The sequence below is a fragment of the Strix uralensis genome, chromosome 8 (assembly GCF_047716275.1).
Source record: "Strix uralensis isolate ZFMK-TIS-50842 chromosome 8, bStrUra1, whole genome shotgun sequence".
In the NCBI taxonomy this organism is placed as follows: domain Eukaryota; kingdom Metazoa; phylum Chordata; class Aves; order Strigiformes; family Strigidae; genus Strix; species Strix uralensis.
Genome location: NC_133979.1, coordinates 10,530,359 through 10,549,433, shown reverse-complemented (window position 1 = coordinate 10,549,433; position 19,075 = coordinate 10,530,359).

Sequence of the window (19,075 nt, the reverse complement as noted above, 5' to 3'; positions counted from 1 at the left end):
GCTATCAGATAAACAACAAATGGAGTTAATGGCTGAGGTGGCCAAATACCCCATCTCTATGGATAGGTTGTGCTCCCCCCAGATTTTTCTCTGCCTAGAGGCACCATCTAGGCAACTGATATGTGGTCACCACCCCATCTGCCAGATCTTCAACAAACTAATCCCCAAGTCCAAATAAACACTTTCAGGATGAAAAAAGAAAGGAGCCTTGGATGCTGAAAATTGCCCAACGTTTTGATTGTCCCATTGTCCAGACAAGGCAGACATAAAGTGTTTCCAAACCCATTCTGTTGATTTAAAATAAATCCCAAGAAAAACATCCCTAAGTAAACCAATGTGTGGAGGCTGATGGAGCACTTCACACCTGAATGATAAATCCCCATTCCCCAAGGGAGTGACAATTTTTTTTTAGTGTGCTTGGCTTTTGTCTCCTATGAAATTAGAAGTCTCCTGCTGAGGGTTGGGTTTCATGTCTGGGTCACAGTTTCTACAGAAAGGAATTTTCATTATGGTCTTGGAAACACTTAAGCCTCCCTTTGCAACTGATCTAGCTGAGCTTTTCATAACCAGCAGGACCATGGATGCCATCAGCAATCAGGGGTGAAATCTCAAGCAACCTGAGAAGGAGGTATGAGCCTTAGGATGAGACAGGATCTCATAGCAAGATTAACATGGACTGTAACAGTAATTAACCACAGTAGCTATTTGCTGAAGATGAGGTGGGGGGTGCCTCCTTGTTGGCAGACTTTAGACTGGAGGATGGATTCCCTGTTTCAAGAGGGAGTTAATTCACCAGAGTCCTTTGGCTTGTGATGTGCAGGGTGACAGACTAGATTATGAAGCTGGAACAGAGGTTTGGGGACCAGTCTAGCAATAGCCACGTCCTCAGGCCACACAAAGTGTGAGCAGTAAATAACTATTCTCAACATATCAAATGACTTGGGAGAGAGAGTGTATCCCAAAGAGATATGAGACCTAGGAACTTCTCACAGGTCATAAAACCCCAGATATACTCTGATCACAAAATTCAAAGAATATATTTCTAAGCCTGGGGCTTGTCCTGTTTTCTGAGGATATAGTGAGGGGACTAGTTCCTGCTCTATAATAGCCCTTTATGTAGTAAAGCAGGCATATATCTGAAACTCCCTTTGTTTTTGTCTCTCCAGGTTACACAACATCAACAGTCTTAATTTTTCTTTATGGATGCTGTTTTCCAGTTCTTCTCACTATTTCTGTCTAGACTCTCTCCAGCTAATACACATCTTTCTTGAAGCGGTGCTCAAAACAGACATGGTTTTCCATCTCGGGTCTCTCTACTCAGAGATGAGTAGAGAGAAGACACATCCTCATGTCCTGTTGGGTCTATCAGGGTTGTCCATGGTTGTAAAAGTACCTCATGGGTATCGTATGGCTTAAATCAAGCAGTTACACCGAAAATCTCTGACAGCAGTTGTGTAGGCTGCAAATGGCACACTCTTTCGTGATTTTTCCCTCTTGTTGAATGTGATGAAAATGTGGAATGTGTCTCTTACCCCCACACAGCTTTCTCTGCATAAGCAAGATTCCAAAACCACAAAATGAGTTAAAAGAAAGCAAAATAACTGTTGTAAGGTAGACCTCTTCATCAGTGTGCTAGATTCAAAGGTTTTCTGCATGGAATACAACAAGTTTTGACATATAATTGCAAGAGAAAAGATCTGTAAAGACTCTACCATAGGTCATACTCTGATAACTGGTGATGATCCACTGCAATCCAGATGGGATATTGAGGTTTGAGGTAATATGACGAGTTGTGACTCTAGAGCATCAACAAATGTACAAGGATATTCAGCCTCCTTTGACAAGCAGGAAAACCAGAACCAAGAATGTGAAGCCTTTTCTCCAAACTACATGTAATGGGGCAGCAGAGACAACAGCAGTGAAACAGGCATCTGTGACTGGTTGAGATAGCACTTAGGGATATGGTGTAGTTGAGAATGGTCAGTGTTAGGTTAATGGTTGGACTGGATGATCTTCAAGGTCTTTTCCAACCTAGATGATTCTGTGATTCTGAGACTTGTTCAAGGTGAAGGCCGCCCTGTTTCTTAACTGAAAGTTAATCCCTTAGCATGGGTTGTGGGAGCTCTACTTTTAGGTGTCTATATTCTTTTATAGCTGATCAGATTTTTACCTCCTGGAAGCTGCTACACAGTCTCACAGTGCTCTTCTTACAACAGCTTTTTTTTCAGAGTAAAACTGCTTTTTAAACATTTGGCAACTGAGGAGCATGCATGGGTGGTGCTAGGGCATCTCTGGGATCTTCAGACCCACCTCCTGCCTGGAGCAAGGCTGTTGTCAACACCAGGTCAGGCTGGCCATGGCTGTTTTTACCCAAGTTTTGAAATCCTCCAAGGATGGAGATGCCCTACCTCTGGTGTCCTTCCCCCAGGGCTGTACCACCATCACCATCAGGAATTCCTGATGTTAAGGCCAAGTCTCCCAAGCTGAAAGTGGTGGCTTTTGTCTCTTGTCATACCATCATCTTATAGAATAAAAGTGTGGCTCCATCATCTTTGTGCCCTTCTTGGAGCAGATGTCAGCTGCAGCTGCTAGAAGGGGCTAGGAAGAAAGTGCTGATGGAGCTAGTGTGAATGCAACTGTGAACCAGAGCCAGCATGAAAGATGGTGATCCTGGGAGAGTTAGTAAGGGGATGCTTTTGCAGTGCTGGGGATAACTTAGCTCTCTCAATTATCTGCACTCTCTTTAATGACCCACATTTTCTGTGCCTTGTTGTAAGGCAGTTCCTCTTGAATCACAGTATTTAGAGAAATAATTTGGGTTGGAAGGGGTCTTTGGAGGACATCTGGTCTATACCTCACCTTGGTCATGCTAGACAGCATCTGAAGTTGGGGTTGGTAGGGCTCATCCTTATTCATCAACTGTACAGTAAGCAGAAAGCAGGTCCTTGGTTTCTAGAGGACTGAGGTGAGACAGGATGGAGAGACTGGCATTGTCCTCAGAGTCCCACCTTTTCCTTAGCGCCAGAGGTGTAGCATGTGGTGCTCTTTTAATTGCACAGCCAAGGAGACTCACAGTTGTGTGACAAATATGAATGCTTCTTATGGGCTGAGATTGAGGCTCCTTCCATGCAGGAGCTGGTAACTTATGTTGGGAAGCTCTTCAGGGCAAGCCATGGGACTTCCATGTCTCTGAGTGCTGAAGGATCCTGCTTCCAATGGGAATTACTGGGAGCCCCCAAATTATATTCACACATTTAATTTCTACAGCAGAGTTCTTGCATGCTGCTGGGCAAGTCCCTTGGTGTGTCTCCATTTCTGCTTCCTACCAGGAAAATGTCCTTTCCTTCTCCCACCTCCATCTTCTCCATTGAGGTGATGCACCTGCCTGAGAAAAGGGTCATTTTTACACATGATGGCTACATACAATGCTTTGCACCACTGGGCTCTCATTCTCCTGAGGAAAAAAAGCCTCAAGCAGGATAAAAAATAAATACTAAAAATAGCACGCTGCTGAGCAGGTTTGTGAGGCCGCTCTGAGGATAGCCAGCGAGGCAGCCCTTAGGAATGCAACCAGAAAAGGACGCAGGGCAAGGGGAGAGACAGCCCTTTCCACTAGTCCCCACCTGCCCCTCTTTCCCCTACTGTGTGAACCTACTGTAGATTTCTTGAATTTCCCTTTGATGTTTATCTCCCCCCAGTAATTCTATTTGGGGGATTTGCTAAAGCGACGGTTAGAAGAATACAGCCTGGAATAGGGCGGCCAAAGGGCGAAAGAATGTTAGAAACAGGATTAAGATCATATTCTACAAGCGGTTGTCAGCTGCTGAATAGGGCTAAAGTTTCTTATCGGGCCGGGGTGCCAGAATGCCTTTGGATTCGTCTCCCCTCTTTCCCTCCCCTCCACACAGGGCTTTCAGTGTAGCGGGGAGAGCATAATCGTCGCCCTGAATGGGGAGGTGGGCTCTTGCAAGCTTCACCCCATGACGCAGAGGCTGGGAGAGGGGGTCAGAGGGTTGCTGTGGGTGTCGTGGTCAGGCAGCCCAGTTGCTTGGGAAAAATAATTAAAAAAAAAAAAAGGCAATGGTGGCTAATGCTGAAGTGGCTGGAGGATTTTAAGGTGCAAACCTCTACATTAAGGGGAGAGTATTCCCTTTTGAAAGTTCCAAGCTTAGTTTCTTGATTTTTTGGGGGGTTTTGCGTGGGATTTCATGGTTTTCACTGGGCATTTTTGTTGTTGTTTTTTTCTTCTTCTCTTTCTTTTTTCAGGTGGGATTGGCATCCTGGTGGGAACTTAACTGGAAATATTTGGGACTTGCTTCTGAATGTTCCAGATGATAGAAAACAGAAGTTCCAGAAAAGCAGAAGAATTTGGAAATAGGGAGGGGGAAAAAAAGAAAGTGTATTTTGAAAACCAACAGAGACAAAAAGACTTCTGAAAGAGAAGAAATTTTGGAAAATTTTGAAGCTACTTTCATATAACACAAGAATACAAACACACAGAGCTTGCCTGGGCAATGGAATCAAGTAGTATTAAATTCCCTGTGTGCTCATTTCAGAGAGCTAAGGGCATACAGGCATTTGATGTTTCCACCTGTAAAATGTTTTTGTCTTTTTTACAGGATAGGACCTTATAATAGAGAAGATTTTGAAGGGGCCAGTGTCCTCACCTTTCCCAACCTGCAACACAACAGATGGACCCATGTGAGTCCTCTCAGATGTATATGTTCCAGTAGAAAAGAATAGTCTCTGGTAAGATATTCAGATTCATTTAGGGAAATCTGGGTTTCGTTTGACTAATATATTTAGACTATGTGGGCGTGGAATGTTTTTCACTTGTTCTGCACAAAGCAAACAAAAACCTTGCCATCATTTCTGGTTTATGTTGGAGAAGGAAGTCTTGCAGGTAATATAATTTCTGGGCTGATCAAAATAGCTGGGAAAAGGAACAAATTAGCTTTCTGGATCCTGACTACATGTAGCTATTCTATAATGAGGGATTGTGTTTTCTGTAGCCCTTGCCTGATTTAAAATATCAGGAAAACTTTGTCAAGAGACACGTTGACAAAGAGCTCAGCAGAAGCAGTAGAAATCCATCAAGAGGAACTGTTTCCCCAGAGTTTGCAATATTTGGGGAGTGAGGGGGTGAAAGCCAAACAGGTTAAACCCCAGCTCCTGGAGACCTGTGAATATGAAAGTATGTCTCCTTTTAAATTAGTTTCTCCCTTGTGGGTTACAGAAATGTCACAGCTGAATGCTGAAGTCAAGGAGTCCTTTATCTACATGACAAAATCTCATTTATTATTTTAGGGACTCAAGAGTAGCTTTCTTGATGCTCATGGTTGGCAATACTGTGAAACTTGAGTGAAACAGGGAGTGAATGATATTACTATGTCCAAAAGCAATGAGGCTCAGGAAAATTAAATAGCCCACACAAAATGATGTAAAATAAATTAGATTTTTAAAATTCCTCCGTTTTTCATAGTCCTTAACAAATAATGCTTTCAGGTCAAACTACGAGCCTACATTCTGTGGTTCTTATTGATTTCAATTGGAACTTTGCCTAAATAAAATGTGCCCACTTTTTTTTTTGACTCTCTAAATCCATCATTCCTTGCTATTACTCCTAGACTTTGTCACGTCGCTCCCTGCTATGATCAGCCATTGTTGCGTGAGGGCAATCTACTTGCATGCCATAAGAGCTCCTGCCCCAAGGAGCTGACAAACTGTTGTATTTTCACACTCAAAACTCATGCTTTCAATAATCCTCAGTCATTTAAAGTACTGGAATATGAACGATCACTCCTCGTCCAAGGCGAGCACAAAGAGACAGGGTTATGGGAGCAGAAGGGAGCATCACAAGAGCTGTTTGGGCAAAAGATGCTCTGTGGTCAACGTCCACATGTATCACTCACATATTCCTTCTCCCATTCTGCTCCCGGCTCAGTGGTTTTTATGTAACTCAAGGGTTTATACAAATGAAAACGTGATGAATAGATTATGCCGGTTAAAGACAGTGTTATTGGCTTCCTTTCACATTTGGGGAACTCGGAGCACCTTCAAAGCTATGTCAAGAAATTACAATAACTCCATCAAGGTGAGCCAAGGTATGGGAACCACTGTAATGCTCCTTCCCCAGCAAACTGCTCCCCAAGAACCTGCCCAAGAGCAGCATGCATGTTCCTTCCCTCCCATTTGCATTCGTCTGTGGTTGTACCAGCTTTTCCTGAACACCCACTGCTGGGCGTAACTGGGAGATGTCAGGGACACCTTTCTGAGGAATTTTCCAGGAGAGCAACACAACTTTTGGAAGCCAACTGAATGCAAAGGGGACTAGATCTGCCTCCTTAACACTCATAATCCCAGCGTTGCAGCAATGCCTCTACCTTGTGTAAGGGCAGCTTCATGTCCAGTCCCACCCTGTGACTCAAGCAGATAAAGTGATATCAAGTATTTATTCTATAACATCTGATAATCTATATAATCTGTTTGGCCCTTTTAATTGCCTTTCTTTTTTTTTTTAACTGAGCTTGAGACATCATAAAACAAGGGATGGTACCTTTGAAAGAGGAGAGACCTTTTCAAGAATCAGTGGGAGATGGGCTCTTACACCAAATCCATAGAAGAGAAGAAGATCAGTGAGAAATTTGCTTCTACCTCATAAATTTATGATGCAACTGTCTGCCATTAGCTCCTGGTTGGTTTGGCACTGCCAGTACAGTGCATAGTGCTCTTCATTACATCAAAGTCACCACTAGACTCATCCAAGTAGAAACCCAAATACTGAATTTCTTTCCCCAAGAGTCTGGCCTGTACTGTGGCCATCTAAGCTAAGGCTGGTGAGCTTGGAGGTGGCTACCGGTGGCAGCAAACAGCTCGCCGATACTGGGTGACAGTCAAGGTGACAGCTGGGAGCCTGTGAGAGGGACAGGCGACTCTAAACACATGCTTAAACACGGCGCTATTTGCCCAATAATCAGTAACATCGAGAGGGCGACATTAAACAAAATAATAAATTGTGTGCTGGGCTTCAAATTGGATCCCTTTTTTTATTTGGTTTTGCTAGGATTTATTCCGTTTGACAAACCATGCTGTTTAGAATACAATAGTGGCATAATCACAGCCCGGGGCCCTCATTCTTCAAGATAATGGGATACTTATTCATCTAAGGCAGGTACAAGTCTGTCCTTGGCTTTCATTTTACAAGATTACTTGTATTTCTGTCTCATTTGCAATAGGTGATATCTGTCAGAAAGCAATTTTCACCCAATTTGGGCTTCTTAATATTTTGTCTTTAAACTCCTTTGTTGTTGATTTTTCCTTCCTCCCACTGTTTGACATGCATTTGGCAAGCAACCTTCAGACAAGACGCTTTTTTCCCCCTCTTTTAAACAAATAAATAAATAAATAGCATCCCCAGTCCTGTTTACATAGCTCGACAATTTATTAGTTAAGCGTGACAGCACAGGAATTTTTCAATGTACAAGGCGTCCTGGCTGGTGTGTGTTCTACTTTATCCTCAAGAAAAAGAGAGCTGCGCTTGCTTTTGTTTGGCCTGACAGTCTGAAAGTTCAGCAGATAGGAGCCCCTCGTTCCCCCAGAGATGTGCCAAAAAGCGGTGTTTTAAAGGCCAACTGAAAGGGCTGAGCTGAGGTCCCGATTCAGGCTTCGAGGGCTTAACGTTAACATTTCTTTTAAGTAAGGGTGAATGAAAAGCAGGGCTTTTTTTTTTTTTTTTGGCAGGAGCACAGCAATTTTTTTCAGGTATTGGGGGAAAAAAATAATAAAATTTGCCCACTTAGCGAGGTTCTGCTTAATGTTAAAAAGAAACATTTGTTTTTACAGTTAAAAAATAAAGCGAAATGGGGAAAAAATGTGATAATCTGGACCTTAAAAGCATTTAGATAAAATCCTAGCTATTTGGGATTTCAGCCCTTCCAGATTCCCTACGTGAAAAGCTTTTCTCGTTCCCCTGCTTTCCCATTTCCCCTTGCTTACCCTGTGCTGTTTTGGGGTATCCCACATTAATTTGTCCTTAAATTTCAATTCTGAAAATGTAACAGCTCCATCTCGGTTGATGCTTTTCTTTTCTTTCCCCTCTTCCCACTGAAATCTGCAGGAACATGGGCAGATATGAAGTCCCCTCCCAGCTGCAACTCTTGTGCTGAGACCTGATGGAGACGTGACACATTCCTGCAGGTAACATAGCCCTGCAAACATCCTGGGAGGTGAAGGGACTTAAAAATGCAGGTGGAAGCAAAGCAAACAAACAGAATTGGGGAAATGGGGCTGAAATCAAAAGCACATCTCTCATGTCTCTTTGTTTAAGCTGGTTAGAGGAGTTCTGTGCACAGAGGAATTACATTGAGGCAACCCAGACACCTTTCTTTTCTCTGTGGGTGTCTCGAAGGCAAAACTAATTCACTTCTTCTGCTCCATCAGGTCTCCCCTCCATTGTTCCCCACTAATGTAATTTTTTTTTGTCTTACTTCAGAAACATTCCTGCCTGAGTAATCGTCTCCAGCACGGAGAGCAAGGAGAGGAAATTAAGACGCTATTGAGGGTTTGAGAGATATCTCATGTTTCAGAGTGGATCAGAAGGCCTTTTTTTTTTTCCTTTAAGGTGCCTGTTACAGGGAGGTGAGGCAAACACGTTGGATGGCTTAGCTGAGGGGAGAGAGCTAGGGTGGAGCAGGGCTGGTCTTCAGGAAGCTGTGACGCTTCTCTCATCCATTGACACAGCAATAAATATGTCCTTAATTCCACATGCTGGTCTGTCTACAGCAGATAATCTCTCGGGGGAAGAGTTTCATCTTTGGTGGTCTCCACAGGGCAATCACGAGGAGTTTTTACTAGACGGTTCCCAATTTTACTTGGGAAAGGGAGGAGGCTGGACTATGGGAGGTGTCAGAAGAATTTTTTTTTTTGATGACATGAAGCAAAACTGGAGCTGACACATAACTTTTGAGTAGTTTTTTTTGCCTTCAACAACCACAAACTGAAGGGAGCTTAGCTGTTTCCACCAGGCGAGTGATTTATCTTCTTATAGGAAAGTTCATTTTTTAACTAAAGAACAAGACTGTACACATGAAAATCCATCAGTTTTTCCAGGGTAACACAGTGGATTTCAATTTTTTTCCACATGTTTCCCAGGGCAGCTCTGAGATTTTAAGCTGGCTTCAGAACTGCTTTGTTTTTCTCTGCTCCTTTTGATGGCATCCTTGGAGAGATGATCTCCTGTCCCCGGCAGCCACCCTTGCCATGGCCACAAAACCATTGAGATGGACCATTTGGCTTAATTCACAGAGACTTTGTGGCACTCATGACATGTTAATTGACTCCATAAGAAAGAAATAATGGGGAAATTAGCATAAATGTTGCACTTGGGATTAAACTGTGCTTGCAGTTGCCTTTGCAGTAAGGGGTGGACTGTGCAAAAATGGCAGCTCCAAAGTCAGTCTGGGAATAGCAGGTGCCTCACCTGAGCTTCCTGATGGTGGTGTGACCCCATGGGCCACCCCATGGGCATCTTTTCACGTTGAAGAGCTCCAGTCAGATCCCATCCCCATGTCTAATACCATGTTTTACCTGGTACAACTTTTAGCCTCCCAATGTCCTGTGGAGAGGAGCTCCCCCTGCTAATGATGCACTCTGTAAAAGGGACCTCCTTAGTTTGCTTTGCAGGTCATGGAGTGACCTTGGGTTTGTTCATTCAGCACCCTGGTTCTCCCCAGTGCAGGAGGAACAACCCCATGGTTTGAGGGGCTTTGCAAACTGCGTGAGCTGTGCTGATAGCTGGACAGTCACAGCGTGCAGTGGAGTGAAAAACAGTGCTGTGCAGACAGTGTCCCCAACACAGAGCACTTTGTGTCAGTTCATATCATTTTATGTTGGCTGTTATAAACCTACCCAGATTTCTCAGTCATGTCCCAGAATGGACCAGTCATTGTGTGATGTGTTTTTCCACTACGATGCCCATAAAAAACATAAGGAGGAAGTTTGATCTTCAAGGAGATGAAAAATACTACCAACAACATCTTTTATTGGACCTTTCATTATGTTTATTGAAATAACCTTACACACCTGTTTATCAGTTTGCCCATCTGTTTTCTTGTGGATAGAGTGCAGTCCAACACTCTGATATTTTGCTTTACTAATGCAGAGCCAATGTGTTTGAAAGAAAGCCAAGCTGAAGGAAATCCGTACCTTGCTGATGGACTGGATATGCTTTTTGCCTCTGTGTGTGAGTGAATTAACTTTGCTTTAGGTCCCCCCTGCATTCCCTGCTCAGCACTTGTTAGGAAGGTGATTTGCAAAACCATGCAGAGTAGACGCTGCTGAAATCTCAAAGGTCTGCGAGCATGGCCTCCAGTCTGGTGGCTTCCAGGAAAAGCAAAGTTGAGAAGTGGACTTGGCCAAGCGCTGCCCTGCCCTTGGCAGGAAAACAACTGGGGGTGCAGGTTTGTGAAAGAGAAGCAGTATTAGGGCTGCAAGGGTGCAACACAGACACCCTGCTCCTAGTTCTGCAACATGGATGTGAGTCTAGGACTAATTGCAGGTCCTGCCTGAACCTCCCAGGTGAGTCCTTGGTGAATCAGGACTTGGAGAAAACTATTTCACTGACATCTGTTGATTTCTGTACAAGTCAGAAAACTAAACACCTTCCAGGCTCTATCTGGTAAGCCTAGTGTAGGTAAGATGCAGTCCTACCACATCTCCACTTGGACACTATCCTGTCACTACAGCAATGAAAATATTTTCCTCCATCAACTGCAAAAGGCAAAGGATCAGCTGCAGTCTGACAGCAGGGAGGCTGGGCTTCATACCACTGGGGAGTCACGCTTGCCTGGGGATGCTGGACTGATTGTACCTGGCAGTAGAAGAGTCCAGAGGAATGGAGCTGAAGAATTTCCCAGGGCTGAGCAAAAAGCCAGCCTTCATCCAAAAAGGGCATACAAATCCTGAAGACACGAAGTAAAATGTAAGCAAAAGCCTCAAGTGATAAAGGGACAAAAGTTGCAGGTATTTAAGTCACTTAGCCATTATTAATATTTGCTTCGTCAAAGGCAAGATAGGTTTCTCTGACATGTGCCTTGCAGCAGGTTAAAATAAAAGACCAGCATGGTCCCTTCTGGACTTGCAGCTCCTGAAAACAGAGCCAACCCCAGTGTGTAATAGGATCTTCACTGCTATTCCAGGGTTTGAATAATATTATGGTGACTTTGCATAGATTTTTGCCCTTAATGCAAATAGGGAAATGATTTTCTAATCAGGTAAGATAAGGCTGAAACATGATAGCTAGAGTTGGGCTTGTTAATGAAATACAAAGAAGTAGCCTGTAGCTCCATAAACTATTCTTAAAAATAATGCAACATCTAAAAAAATTAGTTTATTTGGCTAACAGTGATGTGAGAGAGCCTTGATGCAAATCTTCGTAATTTCGATGAGCATTTGAAAAATATATATGTATTTATTTGCATTTATATGTTTATATGGCTTTACATATCAACTTAGTCAGGAAAAATTGAATAAAATGTCTCAGGTCTGGGAAATGAGAAGAGATTATGAAAAGCAGATTTAATATAGCACCATTTTTTGATGTTTGTGGCACATTTCATCATATTGCCAGAGACACCCAATTACACAGCTTGCAGAGTAATCAGCAAATGGGGGATCCGAAGGAGAATATTAACTGTGGTCTTTTTTTCCCCTTCCTCCTCCTCCTTCTTTAGCAAATATTATGTTATGCTTTATGGAAATGGATCAAAATGCCACATGTGCAGTTAATACTGAGCTCTGGAGCTCTTTCAAATCTTATTTTTCCCCTCACATTGTATTTTACTGGAACAAACCTCCTGATAACTTTAGGACATGGTCTTTAAGGCCAAAACATCACCTTAAACTTCCTGCAAGTTTGGGTTCCAGTTTTAGCAGGTGGTTGACTTTACCTCATCGACCTTGTGCGATGGGAAAAATCAGGCCTTATTGTTAATTGCAGATAACTAGGTGGAAGGATGTGATCATAGCTCATCCATTCATTTCCCTCTTGGTGGAGGTAGGAATTGACTGAGCTATTTGGTGGCCTTGAAGGTCACAGACACTCCTCACCCACAGAGTATTCAAAACAAACCTGTAGCTGCAGTGAAATAGGAGATCTAGTGATTAATATTCCCCTTATTTTGGTAAAAAATAGCAATGGTTGCAGTCTAGGACAGTTGTGGCTGGCTGATATTTTGGCTGCATGTGATCAAATGGTCCTTGAAGGCACCGATGGAACCAGGTCAAAAAATTAGAACTAAAAATACTGCCGGCAGGACTGTTCCCAGGCTCTGCTCATATTCCCACTGTTCCTGGCTCTCTGCCTGGTTTAAGAGAAAGTCCCTTTTCTCGAGCATGTCAAAAATGTTATTAATCATTATTACAAATGCACTTGCTTTTCCTTCCCAATGACTTTTTCCTACTATGTTTTTTCCTCTACAATGTTTCTACAGTTAGGAAAAGGAACTAAGAAGTCATATTGGTGGGGGATGACATTCTAAAATTGAATAATTAGATTCTCTTTCAAGAACTTCATTATCAGATGACTTCAGGAAAATCCCAATAAATTCAGAAAAAAAAATAATTTCCATCAGTTTCATCAGGCATCAAATTAGGCCAAGGTAGAAAGCCCTTGACATCACTAGCAGGTTCTTGCCCAAAGAGTTTGCCATCTAGGTGATGTTCAAACTAACCCTGAGGGAGCAGCATGGTAGAAGAACAAGCTTTGTAAAAGCTTCTCTGCCATCTTCTTGACCACAGTCCACCATGACTAGATCTAGAAAATGGGACAGGTCTTCCATCAAAAGAACAGAAACATCCACAAAATTGCATGAAAGCCCCAATCATTTGAGAATGATCAAATCTATGCTGCACAGCTGTCTTTAAAGACAAGCTCTCTGGTCAGGTCTTTCCCATCATCGCCTTATCAGGCATTAATTTGTCTTCTGGCTTGTGCTGGAGGATGATGAGTGAGTGGCCTCCTTGTGCTTGCCTTGCAAAAGGTGCTGCAGAAATTCTTTCAGTGTCTTGCAGCCAAAGGGGCCTTTTCACCTGACACCCCAGCTGGAGACAGTGACCCCAACAGCAAGAACCTGACATTTGGCACCTTTTCCTGCAGACCTTTCCACGCGGTCCCAGCCTCCCCTGGCTGATGGGCAATGGCACTTGCCACCATCGTCAGGGATGCGGTGGTGCCGGGGGCCAGGCAGGGGAGCATGGGTTTCTGTGTGGGCACCATTACCTGACCCACACTCCGTGTCCAGGTTTTCTGCACTAGAAGACACCTCACAGCCCACCAGTGACACGACTCAGGTACAACACAGGTCAGCCTGCTTGCATTTATACCCCTGCCAATCAGCTCAGGTAGTTGTTAATGAAGGATCCGCAAAATAAATTTTCCTTGGGTTTTTTTTTTTTCTTTTTTATTAGCGGAGTATGAAAACAGGCAATAATTTTACAGAAAGCAGGACTGGCACAATTGGTACATAGCGTCATGCTGCAGCTTGTTGGAAATGAATATAAACTCTTTTTTTTTTTTCTTCTTTTACCTACCAGAATAAATAAATATGATACACATTTGAGTTCCTTGATAGTGAATTCTAAAGCACAAGGTCTTACACTACAGCTCAATTTTACAGCAATCTGTACAGTATATTACTTTGATTTTCTTTTTGTTCTCCTTTAAAAGCCTTTGTTCCTTTGCAAGATAGGTTTGACACACAAACACGGTTACACTTTGGAGCTAACTGTACGCCTTGGGTCAGAAGCTGGGAAAAAAAAAATGTGATTGCCTCCTGGCATGAGAAAATAAACCAAAAAGTTATTTTCCATTGCACAGACACATCTAAAGTTCTGCTGTATGAGATGGCACTACTCAATTGCTAGAGCAGTTAGAAAAAGCTTTGGCCATTTGCAGGGCACCCACCAAATGAACTATTTAACTTGCTATGGGTTTAATGTGTGTCTTAGAGAGCTTTTCCAGAGGGCTTTTATCTTGGAGCCCAGATTATTTAAAAAAAAAAAAAAAGTATGATTTTGTTAGTATATGACAGATGTTACATTCTTTACAAATTAACTTGGGGGCTAAATTTCATCCTTAGCTGTGGCATAGCTCCACTGAAATTGGTGCAATTATTCCACCATGGCATCACAGCGGTGGTGAGGGTCTTACTTTATGTAGTGTCTGGGTCTTACTTTACAAGTCACAGCAGGTTCCTCTGAAACCAGTAAGTTTGCATGACCTGGGACATGTCCTGAACTTTGTACAAAGTCCTGAGGCCATGTTCAGTGTTTGCATTAACAAGAGCCTTCATTAATGAGAGGCACCCATACGCAGAAGAGGTGACATTAGCATCTTAGCTTTTGCATCTCTTCCCCCAGCAGCCTGAGAAAGCAGGGGACAAGGCAGACGCTGCTATCTGCGCAGCTGGGAACGATACAGCGCATCTGCAAAGTCCATGGAAAACAGAGGCCGTTAATCATTACTGGGCTGTTTTGTAACATGGTGGGAAAGTCACACACACGCATCAGAGAAGGGGATTTTTTTTTGTTTGTTTGATCTTGCTTTGTTGGAAATGTGTTTGTTTGGGTTGTTTTTTTTGTTTATTGCACCAACCTTTTCTTATCCCTCTGCTATGGATTTGGATTGAGAGCAGAGCTGCTCAGAGAAATAGCTTATTTTCACTCAATAGAAAACATAGGAGATGTATTGTGTTGCTCTGGAACAGATCATAAAAAATCAGCAAGGGGCACATGGAGGAGTAAGGAGGGAGGAAAAGAAAAATCAACACAGCTTGTAAAAACCAGCAGGAAAGTTCTGTAATTGACTTTTTTCAAGCTTAATTGAGTTATGTTTCATAGCTACTGTAATTAAACTAATAGAATATGTTGGATTTGAATTTGCATTTCCTTTCTACAGAGGTTTATTTAATCCTTTACATATGAACTCTTCAGAAGTGTCCTGAAATTGCTCAAAATTGTCGTGTCAATGGAAGTACCACACGTGGCACACAAGGACTGAAATAGTTCCAGGTCCCTCCTCTGTGTCCAGTCACTTCTTCAACAAAGATGACTTGACAACAAGATTTTGACTGACTGCGGTGGCAACAAGATCCTAGAGCTGATTAAAATTCTTCACATGGTGAAATACCTAAATGAGAAATGAGATGTAGCAGGATCTGCTTGTTGATGGTTATCTTTGTGTTTGGGAGCGTTTTTGTGTTTCCTACACAGCAAATTATGATTTTTGGTGGGGGAAATACAGGCAAAACTTCTCTCTCTTTATTCCTGTATTCACCATCAAGGATATTTCCACTTGTCTGACAAAAAAGAAAAAAGAAAAAAAAATGGAAAAAAGAGGTTCCCTTTCTGCCTCTCAGCATCATTACTGTATCTTTTCTCACTGGTAGTATTTAGTATTTTTCCTGCACTGTTTAAATACCTCCTTTATTTTATTAATACCTATCAGACTTTTCTTGCAGAGTAGAAGATATTTAACTGCAAAATCTTACCCTGAATATTGTGACCTGTTTTCTCCTGGGCCCTGATCCTGCAAGGACCATAGCTAAAACCTTTCAAAATTCAGTAAGGAGGGTTTGGACCCATACCTGGTTCACCAAGGAGAGGTAACGTAAGCAAAGCCATAGGGAGGGAAAAAGACTTGCAGAGGAAATCTCCAGATACATAACCTGTTTCATAATAAGTATTAGGAAGATTTTTTTCCAGTCTCTCCATCACTGTTTTCAAAGGACTGTATGGGCGTATGCTTTTCCCAGCCTCCGTGCCGTGCAGTACATTTATTTGGCATTCCTTTCATACATTAAAAAATCAACTTGATTGTATGCATTACAAAACACAAAATGTTGCTTCTCTTTTTATGTTTATCTCCCTGCAGCTGTAACTGTACCAGGAATGCCCTGCCCTGGCACCAGGTTAGCACATCATCCAGAGAAGGTAGATAGCTTTTTTTCCCCCCATAATAGTTCATCTACCAGATGAGTTAGGATCTCCGGTTTACACTCCAGGCATTTTATGCCTGTGATGGAAGAAATTGTTATATCCAACTGCAGTGTTTGTTAAAATGCATCAGATATCTGCCTGGACAATGAGGGGAAGGGAACTTCATTCCATTTTGTTTCTGAGACTCCATCAACAACCTCATTTTCCTAAATAGCTGGGGCTGGTGGAAGGAAAGGCAACAAGCAGACCTCAGATCACAAATCAGGGGAGATTTGCAGGAGTTCTTCCTACCTGAAAAAATGTTCAGGTTTGTAAAGTTCAAGGAGGAATGATACAGAATTGCTCCCTTTGGTCTTCCCACTACATACACAGGCTTGAATTGGATGGGGAATTTCTCCCTGTGGGTTTTCTTTTTTTTTTTTTTGGTCAGAAAAAGCCCAAAAGCCCACACTCATTAAAACAATATGAAGGAAAGAGTCAGTTTTGACAGATAATTCATTATTAAACTTTTGCAAACCAGGAGCCTGCTTTTTTGCATTTCCAAATCAATTCTGGCTTACTCCCATCGTGGATATTTAATTTTGACCATAAGAAGATAAAACCCAATCTTGGCATAAAATACTTCAGGGGCTCGTATATATTTAAGGCAATATATTTTTTCTTTTGTTTATTTTTAAATTTTAGACATTTTCATCCTGATTCATAATGGGACAAATTATCTCCACGTAAGAAATATTCACATGCCCTGGTCCAGGACCAGCTGCACCTCGATCAGCTGCACCACACAGAGGCAGATGAGGATGATACCGAACAGACATCCCTAGGAACTGATGGAGATACAGATGTCTCCTCTCCCAGTTTGCTTTCTGAGATATGCTGGCCTCATCCTGATGTCCATGGTTTTAATGGTGTGTCAAATGCTCCATCTGGGAACTTCCCAGTAGCTGCTCCAAACCTGTTGTGAGGATGTCAGGGATACGACAGGGGATGAAGGGAGTCAGACACAAGGGTTGGCTGAGATGTGTGAAGTCAGTGAATGTTAAAATGAATTTTTGTACCGAGGCACAGGAAGAATTTCCCTCCGTGGCTCAGTGAGGAAGGTCTCGTCTCCCTCCAGAGGATGACAGCAAATCTAGTGCTGGATCAAGCGAGCTTATCTCCTGCGCTTCCTGTTCCCACCTTGCGGAAGCAGGGCATAATCCACCTGTTTTGACCTTCCTGTGACGGATGCAGTGGTACCCATTGTGACCTACGGTAAGGCTGTATCTGTTCTGATTCAAGCTGACATCGCCCTTTCCATCCCCATGGTATATGGGCAGAGAAGATGTGCCTGTCTTACCTGGGATGGTACAAGAGTGACTATTCTCTGCCTGAAACACCCACTGACATAAATTGCACTTTCATGGACATTACTTAAAGAAGAGCTGAAGTCCAGATCTGGTCTCACTGCCAATTACCACCCTTGTTTGCTTCATCAGCTCAGTCTAGACTGGCACCAGAGAACAATATCAGAAGGGGTGTTAATTCAATTTGCAGTTGCTCTGCTCTGGAAAAGTAATCCATAGCCTACAAATGCACTGAGGTTAGCAGGAGACAGAAAAAATAAAGGTAAATACAGCTTTTTGAGGAAGGAGGAGGACAAAAATTAAAGCTTTGTTCTGGTGTCCCTGGTTTGGGCGACAGGCTACAGAAAATGGAAGCTGGAACTTTCAAAAGATCTTTTTGGAGACAGTAAATGTACGTTAGTGGTTTTAATTTAATCAGACTCCTTTGAAAGCGACAACCAAAAACCTACTTCCTACGAATATGTTTGGTTTTGGCAGAGTGGAGAATTCTTGGTCATGGGGGCTGATTTGACAAAGTAAAGAAAACTAAAGCAGGAGAGAAACTCCCAAAACTGAAGTGTTTGACACAACAGAAATATTTAAGGAAGATGCTCCATTTTCCCTGGAAGCTGGCGCAGTTGATGAGCTTGTCCTGCCTGGAGGTCTGCTCTTGCTACAGCTTTATGAGGGATAAAACAGCATTTCCCATCAAACTCGGCTATTCTTACATCTCTATTTGCAGGAGTTAGACACTTTTTCAAGAGGCATTAGTGGGGTTGAAAACACTCTTTTTCTCCATGTTTAAAGGGGTAATTTGATCCCTGGCTTCTGCCCTGGTATGAAGCAAGGTGGGAGTGAGAGGGGCTGTAGGCTATGGGTCTACACTTCATGGTTAAATCAGGTATGGACCAGCTGATCATCTGCAGTGAATTAGCACAGCACTGCCCAGTGTGTTAGTGTTAGACCTGGCTGACACCTTTGGGATTCAAACCTAGCACCTGCCACAGAGTCAGTCTGGATTTTTTGGTCCTAGGCAATATTAGAGATTAGTTCTGGGTATCATCCCTCCCTAATGCTTGGGATAACAACAGTGAGTTCAAAGGATTTATTTGGTTTAGAAAAAAAAACCCAAAACATTATTTGAGCTGGCAGAAACATTGCTTCTCAACAAGGAAAACCACCCTTGGTTGAATGATGGGTCATTCCAATGAAATGAGGCTGAAACTTCACTGAAATAATTTTGAAGCTGGTGAATTTTGGTTACTTGTAAACCCTACATTTTTGGCAATTTCGTCTATTAGCCCTCAGCTCCAGCAAATACAAAGAGAATATAAAGCCCTTGCTTATCACCTGCTTTGCCTCCAGCATTTCAGCATTTTTCACTTGTTACATTTTCACTTGCTAACCAGTTTCTGAAGCTGCAGGGCTTGAGGGTAGAATCTGGTGATCAGAGCTTTTTTCTAGACACAGCTTGCATTAATCAAGTTTTTGTCAAAGAACCATATAATTCATGGTGTATGAACACACCAGGAGTTCATACAAAGTTTTTTTTTATTCTCTATTGTCAAAGTTAGACCAAAATGTTCTCCAAAAAGAAAACTTCATGATTTGTAAATAGAGGAGTTTACACTTCACTGAAGATCAAAGAGGAAACAATCTAGATTACAAATAATCCTGTGAATTTGTCTTTCATTTTCCTCCTCAGCCAGCAGCATTTGGCTAATACTTTATCCTCTGTCTTTGAACAAGTGCTATAA